This window comes from Cynocephalus volans, chromosome 13 (genome assembly GCF_027409185.1).
Source record: "Cynocephalus volans isolate mCynVol1 chromosome 13, mCynVol1.pri, whole genome shotgun sequence".
Classification (NCBI taxonomy): Eukaryota; Metazoa; Chordata; class Mammalia; order Dermoptera; family Cynocephalidae; genus Cynocephalus; species Cynocephalus volans.
In genome coordinates, this window is record NC_084472.1 from 97,306,807 (window position 1) to 97,320,492 (window position 13,686).

A 13,686-nucleotide genomic window follows, 5' to 3' on the forward strand; every position below is an offset into this window, starting at 1 on the left:
GGTGGCAGTGGTGTTCATCATTGTCACCCCAGGAGGGTCATAGCAGTCACCTTGAAGCTTTGTGCACAGGCAGGAATTCCTAAAGGGGTCTTAAGGTTAATCTGTAACTTTTACAATTACGGTAAACAAGCCTTGGGGAGGGGTTTTGCAACTCAGTAAATATCTGTTTCCTCTCTTAGTCTATTTTATTAGGGTAGCCCATGGGGTAATCATTTGCCCTGGGCTCATGACTGAGGAGCAGAAAAGTAACAGTGTCCTCTGCAGGGAAAATGGAGTCAGTTTGGTTCACAGGCCTAGCCTTACTCTGTTTCAATTTGACTTTTGATTTTTGTCTGGGGGCAGGCAGCCAGATCTGTATGCCTGATATCAAATATGGGGGAGCCTCAACCAGGAGTTGAGTGTGCCCTTTAACACTACTACCACCTCCAAAGAATTATTTGAATGTATGGGAGACATCCTAGCCTCAAAGTTCATATTGTGAACTCTGGGAGCAGATTTCCTGGATTAAAATCCTAGCATACTACTCATTAACTCTGTGAGCCTGGTAAATTTTCTTTTCTTTTTTTGGTAGCTGGCCAGTACGGAGATCTGAACCCCTGACCTTGGTGTTATAACTCCGTGCTTTTACCAAGTGAGCAACCAGCCAGCCCAGTGTGGTCGATTTTCATAACTCCTCTGTGGTTAAATTTATGAGGATACAAATAAGCACTACTTGATGTGGTTGTTTGTAGAAGTTAAATGTGGTATTATAACTAAAACACTTTAAAGAGTGTTTTTTACACTTATAGCAAACACTCAATAACTTCATGGTTAAATTCATGTCGAACATGGTTAGCACGAAATTCCTGTAATAGTTGCTGCATGTGCAGGAGTTGGAGATAGGCAGGCAGTGGGGATGCTGGGTACATTCATATTTTACTCTAAATGCTCTTGTGAGACATCATCACACTTCTGGCTGCCTATTATCTGGAAAGACCTCACATTATAAAACCTGTAAATACCACTGTGTAGGAAAAAACAAACTACATTTCCTCTTCTATACTCTTGCAACACTTCTGGTCCCCAAAAGGTGTGGGGTTTTCTTCCCCCACACCAAGAAATTCTGTACTTTGAGGTCGACACTGACTGAGTGTCCTACAGTGTAGCTCAGCACTGACACTATTTACCTGGAGACAGCATCAGACCCCACAGGTTAAGGGCTCAGTCCCACAAGATTCCCTCCAGTTCAGATGCCAATTACAAGTCCAGGTTGTCACCTGTGGTTCTGACCTACCAGGTACAACTCAGAGATTCCTACAATCCTGTCCTCATGTTCAATCATGTGCTGGAGCACGTCACAGAACTCAGGGAAGCACTTCACTTAATATGCCTCATTTATTATAAAAGGATACAACTCAGGACCGACCAGGTAGAAGATGCATAGGGTGAGGTATGGGGGAAAGGGCCTGGAGCTCTCATGCCCCCTGCAGGCGTGCCACCCTCCAGGAACTCCAATGTGTTCAGCAGCCTGAAAGTTCTCCCAAACCCTGTCCTTTCAGGTATTTAATGGACGCTTCATTACATAGGCATGGTTGATTGAATTATTGGCCATTTGTGATCGGTTTAACCTTCAGTCCCTCTCCCCTCCCAAGAGGGCGAGGGTGAAGTTGAAAGTTAAAAAACGAATCAGTGGTTGGTTCCCCTGGCAATCAGCCTCCCTGCACCACCCAGTCATTCCGTAGCATACAAGAGGACACATCACTTATGAGATTTAGGAGCCGTGGGCCAGGAAACTGGGAGGAAGACCAAAATATGTGTTTCTTATTTTATCACAGTATCAAGGCTATCTACTCACTCCTCTAGCCTCCCTCTGCTGCTAGGGTATAGGCTCATGACCCAACGTCACATACTGCGTTTTGAATCAAGAGCTAGTGATGTTCAGGAAAAGGGTTTGTGGAGACTCCTCTCTGGCAGCTGCCTTCTTAGACAGGAGTGGTGACGCGCTGGAGGTGGTGTGGGGTTCACTGCCAGCCGGCTCCGCTAGGCAAAGCGCCTGTCCACAACTCAGTGGTGTCTTCACCGTGGGGTATTTCAGGGAAGGCTTCTGTCTATGGATGTTCTAAGTCTGCCTCCCCAGCCCCTTTGTTACCGGACTCAGGTCCGGCTGCCCGCCCCTTGGAAAAGGAAAGAAAAAACTCAGAAGTCAAATGGTTGGTGTTAGAAAAGCAGATGCATTCAGCGGAAGGAGATGGTGGGCTACCCCATCTCAAAGATTTACATTTACTGAGGGGTTTTTAAAGGAAGAGTTGAGGGGATGGAATGTGGGAGGTGAAAAGCAGGAGAGCAGGAGATGTGAGTTACGAGGAGTCCATTTCTATGGGTCAGGTACAAGGTCTTGCCAAGGCCTCGTCTAGTTTCTGTTGTCATCTTCACTGTGATCTCAGGACCCTGCAAGATTTTGATTTGCGCCCGTGTACTTGGCTGGTGCCCAAGGTCAGCTTCAGTCATTTGACCTTGGTCATTTCTCAAAACTCTACAAGTCTCAAAGAAAGAACTGTTCGCTTTGCAGAGTGCTAATTAGCTTCTCGGCCTTGTTATCCTAGTTAGCGAGCAAGAAAAGAAAGTCAGGGGATGGGAAGCGAGAGTGGAGAGAAAAAACTGTCCTTTTGGAAATCCTCCCCCGCTCCGCAGCCCAGGCAGCCTCAGGTCCCAACATGGCTTCAGTCCTGCTCACTCCAACACCTTGGAGGTTCTCCGAGCTCCCTAACATCCTTTTAATATGTTTATTTTCTGCTGAAAACAGTCAGCCAGAGTGCTTTTAAGTACAATTAAGATCTCTGACTGATAGAAGTTCTGTGTTTCTGAAGCTCTCGCCAATGTTTTGTGTACTTTAAAAAGAACATTTTGAGTGGGGAAAAAAGATGCAGCCCCACTCAGTTCACCAAAAACAGTATGTACCAAATATGTATAAAGTGGCAGTTTTCTGAATCATTCCTTATTAACACTTTTTAAACTTGTTGCACAAGAAAAAGCAGATCCTTCTAAAAGAAAATAATAGAGAACAGTGATAAACAGGTGCACACACACAAGCACATACACACACTTTAAAATTCCATTATCCAGAGATAAATAATATTAAGAGTAACTTCACCCAAACTTTTCTATACATGAGTGTTGCCAGGACCCCAAATCCAGGTTTGGTTACCCGATGCGCAGCTAAACTAAACACTGAAATAATGGGGCTTGGACATAGAGAAAGTTTTATTCAAATTGGCCAAAGAGGGGACACAGGTGAGCCAACAATCCATCAGGAATAGACAGGTTTGCATCCCTCCTTTGCATGGTGGGCTGGAGTGGGAAACTGGATGGAAATTTTCTCTGTGTAAGACAGCCCCTCTGTTCTGGTGGAGCACACTTTTATTTTGTACCAAAATGAAATTTTGCACCAAAATGAAATTTTGCACACTGCTCACTGAAATAAAAATCTCTATCTCTAAATTCCTTTTCAGTGAATTTTGTTAACCCTTGAAATGTTGCTAGTGTGACTGAGGAAATTAACTTTAAATTTTAATGAACTGTAATTTAAATACCCACCTATAGCCAGGAGCTACCAAGTGGAACAATGCAGCCTTGCATCGTTCGTGTTCTTTTTTTTTTTTTCCAGATTATATGTACGTTGTCATATAAACATGACAAGGCAGTCTCTGTTTTTTTATTTTATTTCATTTTTCACCACTCACTCATTTCACTTTAATTTTTTTGATTTTTAATTTATCAATATACAATGTAGTTGATTTTCATGTCCCTTTTCCATTTCCTCATTTTCTCTCCTCTCTTTTACCCTCCCCCCATCAACATCATATCTGTTCACTTACCTTAACAAATCCAAAGAACTATTGTGATTGTGGTGTCTTTTTTTCCCCATTTATTTGTTTGTATACTTATTTATTTATTTTTATTAGCTCCCACACATATGTGAGAACATGCAATATTTCTCTTTCTGTGCCTGGTTTATTTCACTTAATATAATTTTTTCTAAGTCCATCCATGTTGCTGCGAATGGTGGTATTTCATTCCTTTTTACAGCAGAGTAGTATTCCATTTTGTAGATATACCACATTTTCCTTATCCACTCATCCAGTGATGGACATTTGGGCTGGTTCCAACTCTTGGCTATTGTAAATAGCACTGCAATAAACATGGGAGTACAGGTATCCCTTCAACATGATGATTTCCATTCCTTTGGGTGTATACCCAGCAGTATGATAGCTGCATCATATGGTAGATCTATCTGTTATTGTTTGAGGAACCTCCATACCATTTTCCATAAAGGCTGCACCATTTTTCAGTCCCACCAACAGTGCAGGAGGGTTCCTTTTTCTCTTTATCCTCACTAGCATTTATTATTCTTAGTCTTTTGGATATTAGCCAGCCTAACTGGAGTGAGGTGGTATCTCAAAGTGGTTTTGATTTGCATTTCCCAAATGCTGAGTAGTGTTGAGCATTTTTTCATGTGTCTGTTGGCTATTCCTATACTTCCTTTGAGAATTGCCTATTCAGCTCCTTTGCCCATTTTTAAATTGGGTTACTTGTTTTTTTACTGTTAAGCCATTTGAGTTCCTTGTATACTCTGGATATTAATCCTTTGTCAGGTATATATTTTGCAAATTTTTTCTCCCAGTTTGTTGGTTGTCTTTTCACTCTGTTAATTATTTATTTTGCACTGCAGAAGCTTTTTTAGTTTGATATAATCCCATTTGTTTATTTTTCCTTTGGTTGCTTATGCCTTTGGGGTCATATTCATAAAGTCTATGCCCAGTACTACTTCCTGAAGTGTTTCCCCTATGTTTTTTTGTAAGAGTTTTATTGTTTCAGGATGTATATTTAATTCCTTAATCCATCTTGAGTTGATTTTGGTATACAGTGAGAGTTTCAGGTCTAGTTTCATTCTTCTACATACAGTTGTCCAATTTTCCCAGCATCATTTACTGAATAAACAGTCTCCTCCCCAGTGTGTATTCTTGGTGCTTTGGTCAAAGATCAGAAGGCTGTAGGTGTATGGGTTGACTTCTGGGTTCCCTATTCTGTTCCATTGGCCCATATGTTTGTTTTTATGCCAGTACTGTGTTGTTTTGGTTACTATAGCTTTGTAGTATAGTTTAAAATAAGATAATGTTATGCCTCTGGCTTCGTTTTGCTCAGGATTGCTTTGGCTATTTGTGGTCTTTTGTTATTCCATATGAATGTTAGAATTGTTTTTTCCATTTCTGAGAAGAATGTCCTTGGAATTTTGATGGGGATTGCATTTAATCTGTAGATCACTTTGTTTAGTATGGACATTTTCACAAAATTAATTCCTCTAATCCATGAGCTGGGATATCATTCTATCTTCTTGTGTCCTCTTTAATTTCTCAGAACAGTGATTTGTAGTTCTCATTGTGGAGATTTTTCATGTCCTTGGTTAACTTTATTCCTAGATATTTTATTTTTTTGGTGACTATTGAAAATGGGCTAGTTTTCTTGATTTCTTTTTCTGCTAGTTCATTTTTGGAGTATAAAAATACTACTGATTTTTGTGTGTTGATTTTGTATCCTACAACTTTGCTGAAATCATTTATCAACTCTTAGAGTTTTTTTGTAGAGTCTTTAGGCTGTTCTATATATAGGATCATATAATCTTCAACCAGGGACAGTTTGACTTTATCTTTTCCTATCTGGATGCCCTTTATTTCCTTCTGTTCCCTGATTGCTCTGGCTAGTACTTCCAATACTATGTTGAATAGGAGTGGTAAGAGTGGGCATCCTTGTCTTGTTCCTGTTCTTAAGGGAAAAGCTTTCAACTTTTCCCCATTTATGATGATATTGCCAGTGGGTTTGCCATATATGGCTTTAATTGTGTTGAGATAGTTAAATTCCATATGTAATTGGTGGAGAGTCTTTATCATAAATAAATGTCAAATTTTGTCAAATGCTTTTTCAGCATCTATAGAGAAGATCACATGGATGTTGTCTTTGATTTCGTTGAAGTGGTGTATCACATTTATTGACTTGCATATGTTGAACCAACTTTGCATCCCTGTGATGAATCCCACTTGATCATGGTGTATAATTTTATGTATGTGTTGCTGTATTCTATTAGTTAATATCTTATTGAGAATTTTTGCATCTGTATTCATCAAAGATATTGGCCTGTAGCTTTCTTTTTTTGTTGGACTTTTGTCTGGTTTTGCCTAATAGAATGAGTTTGGGAGGTTGGCCGCTATTTCAATTTTTTGGAATTGTCATAGAGAACTGGTATTAATTCTTCTTTCAAGGTTTGGTAGAATTCTGCAGTGAAGCCATCCAGTCCTGGGCTTTTCTGTCTGTTTTTGCATAATATCCATTACTGTTTCTTTATTTGTAATAATTTTCTGACATTTTATGTCATGTACACTTGATTTCCTGCAAGGAGGTGGGGGTTGCCTCTCCTAAATTTAAAAAAAAAGAAGAAAGTAAGTGAACAAATCAAATGACATAATTACCTTAATGCTTTTTAATGGTAATCATTATCCTATATTTGTGAAATATATAGTATCACGTATCAAAAGTGACAGAATCTTTCTGTCAAATCTATTTTAACCAAGATGTTTAGAACATTTAAGATGTTTATTACTTCTTTTCATTGTTCGTTAGCCATCAAATTTTTAGTTTGAGTATTTCAATTCAGAAATATTTTATTACCTTCAAATTTCTTCCTAGAAACCTTTTTTCTTTTTTCTCTTTTTTTTTGCAGCTTGCTGGTATGGGGATTCGAACCCATGACCCTGTTGTTATAAAGCTGTGCTCTAACCAACTGAGCCAACTGGACAGCCCCCTAGAAAACATTTTAACATTCATTTTTAGTTTTATAATGAAGTATCTAACAGTAATTTAAACTTGTGTTCTTAATCTTCATTAGTATCTTATTTTTCTCATTCATGTGCTTTCATTTATTTTTAATTTCTGTCTGTTCTTCTGACAGCTGAAGCACTAACATGCATATAAAGTAATTGAGTTATAGCATTTTAACTTCAAATCTTCTTAGATCTTGCTCTACTGTCTCCTGGATTTTAAGGTTGAATCCTTGAAATATGATAGTAGTTGTTTTGGGTCTTTTTAAACCTCTTTTTTCCCCGAATGAATGTTCTTGAGATTTTTCTTTATGCTTTGCCTTGAACTAGATTTAGGAACACCCATTATGCATGTGAACACTCTATATTCTCTGTCATCTTATCTCATTATTTTAATCTCATTTCTTCCCTCTGCATTTGGGAAACAGTATTAAAGTTGCACTCCACATCAACATTTGATTTCTCTACAGAAGCTTTTCCATTCTTTACTGTCAGTGTGAATTTCCATTTTAATATTATGTTTTTATTTATTTGAAATTCTGATTTACTTCATTTTCCTCCCTTTTCATCCTATTCTCTTACCTACTCATCCTTTTTGTTTGCTTTTATTTTTGTTTGTTCTCTACATAAACTTCTGCCTCTTTTCCAAAGAGACCATATCTTTATCTATTCTGTAAATTATTCCAAATAGTTTCCTGGAATTTTCTATAGATCTTGAAATAAATAATTTTTAGAGATTTGCTCTTCCCCAGTGTCCCAGAAGAAATCATCTTTTATTCCTTATTCTGCAATTATTTTAACAGCCTATACTTTGTTGTTATTCTTTCTTATCCCTGAGCTGAGGGCACCTACCCAGACACAGGGTGGCTGGATTGTTCTCCCCCTGCTTTCTACCCCTGTGATCAGAGGAAAACTCACAGATCTGTGGTTGGAGGGCTGTTGATGTTCATATCTTCCTGACAAATTTCTTTTTTCTAATACACTCCCTCTTAGTTAATCTGTTTCTTTTTTCCACTGCCTACTTCCCTGGTACTAAACTGATGGAATGTGGAAAAACACATGTTTCCCAGCTTGTCTTTCTCCTGAATCTGAGGTTCCCAGATTGCACTGTGCCAGCACTCTGCTATATTTTCATGGGCATTTTAGTAAGAAAATAAACAACTGATTTAATTAGAACAGATAATCAGATACCTTTTTCTCACAGAATTTTACTGATGTTATTTGCAGGCAACCAGTTTGCAGTTACTGCCATATTTCTTTCATGAGGATTAAAAATAAAAAGGAGGAAAAGTATCCTGGCACCTTCCCTCTGTCTCTCTCTGCTCTGCCATTCTCACCATGTGACACCTTGCATTGCTGTAGAGTCATCTCACCAGATGTGTTCCATGGACTGTGGACTTCCCACCCTCCAAAACTGTCCCACTTAAACCTCAGCCTGGTGCAGCATGATGCAAGCACATGTAGGAGTGAGTCCCCTAGCAGCCTCTGGGCATGCTGAGGGAAGAACAATATAGAACATCCTGGATGCCCCCATAGACTTTGGTGCTGCTTCCCTACGAAGAATAAGAGCTTTTGCTTTCAGAAAGACCAAGTGCCCCAGAGGGGCAGTGCTGCTGCTGTGGGCACAACTCGATGTCATGTCAATGGAATAGTGACCTTCAATGGTTTGGCTGTGGACTTCACTTAGGAAGAGTGGCCCCTGCTGGATCCATCCCAGAGATGTGATGCTGGAGAACATCAGTCCTCCGGTATCTGTGGCTCCGCAGGTTCTGGCACTGCTTCCCAAGGAAGAACAAGAGCTTTTGATATCAGAAAGACCAAGTGCCCTAGGGAGGCAGTGCTGCAACTTTGGGAACAACTTGATGTCATATCAACAGTCCCACCTAAGCTGCAGGACGGTGCAGTGTGCCGAAAGCACATGAAGGAATGGCAGAATAGACAGTCCCCATTGTCACTCTCTCCCACAAATCAACCAATTTACAACTATAAAAAGCAGTGACAGCCAAACTGGGGACGCTAGAGCTCAGGGGAAGAGGAGGAGAGATGTACAGAGTGCATGAAGGTGGGAGAAGCCACGATGAGAGAAAGAAAAAATCACTCTGACCATTTCGAGCTGCAGCTGCATCCAAGCTGGAGCTGCTGAGAGCACAGAGCAGGAGCTGGCAAAAGCCACAGCTGTGCCCGTCAGATGAAGTTGTTTGGAGGTGGCAGGGGAGACGATGGCCTTGTTGTCCCTCAGGCCAGTGAGACCACTAATAGCATTCCTGTGGACCCACATAGGAGCAAGGAGCCACGACAAATGAAAAAAAAGGAGCCACTCAGAGGCCAGTGAGTCATTGCAAGGGACTGTTACATGGCCCATCCCATGGGAACTGTTTGCAGCATGGGCAGTGGGGGAGATGGGCCCACTGGGAGAACACTGGGGTACAGCAAGGACAGCTGATCTGTCCCCCAATCAGTGAAGGAGAGACTGGTCAGGAATATAGAATTGCATGGGGTAGTTTTATGAAAAGACTCAGGCCCAGACCAGAGTATCTACATAACTCAGGTGCGCCAGATCTCTTGAGAGCCAAAAGTACCTATAAAGTCAACCATTAAAACTTGAGCTGCACAAAAAACCTTCCCTAAGGAATCAGCAGCAAAGCAGCAATTTAGCTCAACCACAGAGCTCAAGTACTGGTCCCCACAGGAAGTTCCCCCATTTTAGAAGTAAGCAAAGGGTAACGAATTAGTTCCAGTGCAGAGTTCAAATGGTGGGAACACCAAATAATCCAACACAGAAATAAAAGAAAAAAGAAAGTACCTGCAACCAGAGACAAAGTTTGATATTAACTAGTAAAGGTCTTATTTCACCAAAGAACACCTATAACACCTAGAAGGATCAGAAGTCCCCTGGGCTACCAAGCCAGAAAAGGGGGAGACTGGGGCCCTCAGCAATGCTCCTGACACCTACGACCAATCCCTTGGCCATGCCCCCCCAACTTGCGCAGCCAGCCCAGTGATGACCACCAAGCCGCCACAGGATGTGCCCTGGGCTTTCCCATGCTGGGGTGGTGGGGGGCCTCAGGCCTCAGTCATGACCCCCTGACAACTGCAGCCAGCCCAGCAACTTCCAACAAGCTACTGAGCTATCTCAGGAAGTGTCTCGGGCTCTCCCTGCCTGGGACAGTGGGGGGCAGAGGTCCTCGGCCATGCCCCCCTGACACCTGCAGCCAGCCCAGCAATGACAACCGAGCCACCACAGGAAGCACTTCAGGCTTTCCTGAGCTGGGTGGTGGGGGGCCTCAGGCCTTGGCCATGTTCCCTTGACACCTGCAGCTAGCCCAGTAGTGACCACCAAGCTGCTACAGCAAGTGCCCCGGGCCTCCCAAGCCAGGGTGGTGGGGGGCCTTGGGCCTCAGCCACGTCCCCCAACACTTGCAGCCAGCCCATGGACTTCTACTACTGGAAGTCCCCTGGTCTCCCCTGTGGGAATGCAGGGGGTGCCACAGACCTCAATCCTACCCCTCCTTCTTCCTCCCTCTTCCACTCCATTTCCTTCCCCTTTCTCCTCTCCACCTCCCTCCCAAGTGCTCTGCAACAACATCCTAGAATGTAAAAAATAATATTAATAAAGTTACATTTTCTTTAAAAATAAAAAAGAAAATAAAAAGGAGGAATGGGCACTCAAGAGTTTGAGAATGCACTTAACATTTTAAATTGTCCTTTATATAATAACTTTCTTTTTTCTCCTCTTTACTGTTTCCTATAATTAATCAAATAAATAAATTCTGTACTTTTTAAAATACTTCCACAAGTCACTTTTAGAGATTTTTCAGATTACTTTTTTACAGAAATAATTAACATAACTTAAAATTGCAAATAAAATACAACATGATGGTATGAATAGTATAGATGGTATAAATTTAGATAGATAATTGACAAGAATCATATATATATATAATATATATTTGATAAAAGAAGAAAGATGGGAATAGAGAAAAACTAAAATCATGAAATTGTTAAGCAACATTTATATCTTAATAGTTTAATGTTAGTTTTGTAGTAAACTTTTTCTGGGAGCCATTTAAAAAAGGGAAACCCAGTCAGTTATAGGATTCAAGTGTCCATAAGATAAAAACAAGCCAACTTCTCAGGAGAAGAAAAGCTATTTTGGGGAATAAGACTGGATAGGAATTTCTCCTGGGGAGTTGCTTTTAGATTATTAAAATGAATATAGGTTCCATCTCTATAGTTGTGATTTATTAAGATCACTCATTTGGTCCACACTTTTGCATAGAAGCTCTAATCATTCCACCAGCTGTGTCTTCTAATATGGACCACACAGGGCACCTCACGAAAGCTTTCATTACTGCTTCAATACAGCTCCCATGTTCTCTGTAATAATATTCAAGTGCTTTAAACTTAGATAATAGTTATACTGATTCCCATCAGAATAATTTCTGTTGGTATACATGCTTAGTAAGGAACAAGACATATTCCCAATGTTGTTAAAAGATCTGCCTTTCAGTTGTCCTTGTTAAATCCCAACATTGCTTACTATGCATTGTAATAATTTTCTGTGTCACTGACTATATCTTTTTCCATTCAAATACTTAAGATCTAAGAATATAATTAATATTGTTTGGGGACAAACAATTCTTTGGGATTTGGTAAATATTTTTACAGCAATATAATAGCAAATCTCATTTACTTAATTTTTAATTTAGTATTCATTTATTTATTAGGGCATCTTATATAAAACTTTTTAATTGTACATATTTGTGGAGTACAGTGTGTTGTTTCCAAACATACATATAATATATTTCTTAGTGCAATTTGAGAACTGCACTAAGTAAACCTTTGTATAAAGTTAAGGACTGTTATATAGAACATTACGCCTTGCAAGGGTCAGCATTCAATTTGCTGATGTAAAGTGCTCAATTTACTGAATGTATTTCTAATCAAAGCTCCTTTGCCAAAGTGATCTCATGAATAGCATGAATAGACTGACCTTTAAGAACTTTTTCTAGGAGCACCAGAAATATCTCACCCACTAGCCTACCTCAAGTTCCTGAAATTCTAAGCAGAAATAATATCCTTCCAGACACGGTGCTGGCAATTCACATGCAGTGTCTCCTAGACACACAGCCCCATTTCACAGGTAAGGAAATCGATATTCAAAAAAATTTAACAAGTTGTTGATAAAAGGTAGAAAGGGTTAAAACAAAGTCTGTCCAGTTCCAAAGGCATTATTCTGTCTACTTCTCACTACCATTTTCTCATAACTTTTTCAAGTTGGAATTATCATGTTATTGGAATTATCATGTTATCTGAATATGGTGCATTCGTTTAATGCATGAGAATACATGATTTTAATAGATTAACATTTCAACACGGGTATTCTCTCCTGAGATCTTGAGGAACTGACTGCAGGAGAAAATACAAAACTCGTGATATGGATACTGGTTTCCATGAGCGAACAAGGTATCTGCTTTCTGGAACCATCTGAAGGGCGTGGCTGAACAGATGTAGAAACAAGTTTTGCTTCTTTCTGTTACCTCAAACCTGGTCCTGCTTTTAACTGTGCATATACTTTTTGATATCTAGGTAGAACTTGAGATTTTAATATGAGCTGAATGCCCTAATATATTTCATCTGCACTACATTTTCTTAATGCTTTTGGGAATTCTAAAGTAGTACAAGAGAAAGTTAAAAATTCTTATCATTTCTGCATCCTCCAAATTCAACCCAAATAATGGAGCTCTGAGCACTTTTAATAGCCACAAAATAAAAAAGTGAATCTCTTTCAGGATGATATTAGTCATAAAAAAATAAAGAAATATGTCAGACACATTAGGGAAAATAAAAGATGCTTACAAATGTTGTAAACAGAAATATGAACTGACTAGACTGACCAGCCTCAAGTTTTCATCCTCTTTTGCTTTTATCTGATGAAATAAGTGGTACATGTCAACTGCTGGAAAAGTTTTTCCCTTTAAACTTTGCAATGATCTACTATTTTTTGTTCATGCAATGTAATTAATACAGTTACAAGGGCACTTGTTAGTGAAATGTTTTAAGGCAAAACATAAAACTTTTCAGAACTTTGCAATTGTAGCTATATGTTAACATTTCACCTCAAAAGCTAATTTAATTTTCTTTAAGATTTTAAGGGAAAAATATTTTTAAACATTTTCCCTTTTTCTGTGTTCTTTCATCAATTTTAAGTGGCAAATTTTTTTAGTATTATCAAAATTGCTATAAATTTAACTTTTCTTGATAGAAAAAGATTCATCTGAATTAGCAGCAAGATGCAAAGTAATGGTAAGAAAATGCATATGCCCTACAAGTCAAAAGACTTGGGTTATACTTCACACTGCGTCTCCTTCTCTACCCGAACATATATCACTGACGCTCACTCTGTTTCCTTATCTGTGAGATGATTTTGCAGCTATGAATGAGGTGGGTGACACTTGCAAACTGTGAAACACAGTACAAAAAGGAGTCATTTTACTATAAAATATGTATGTTTTTCTAAAAGTTCTGGGTGGTTTTTTTTGCAGCTAATTACTCATTCTGCTTTCAGAGACACAGTCAATAAACAATAGAATCAGAATTTGAACCCAAGTTCAGCCTGAAAAATCATGCTCTATCTGCTTATGTGAAGAACTCAGAAAAATCAATTAATTGCTGTTAACCTCAGGTTCCTCTGCATAAAATGAAGAAAAATAATATCAAGCTCACAAGGTTATTTTGAAGATCAAATCAGCCAAATGGAATAGCAAAGAGGAAGTCTGAAACATGGTGAATGTGTATGGTCCCCGTGGGTGACTCAAAGTTCAGAACTGTGGCGGAT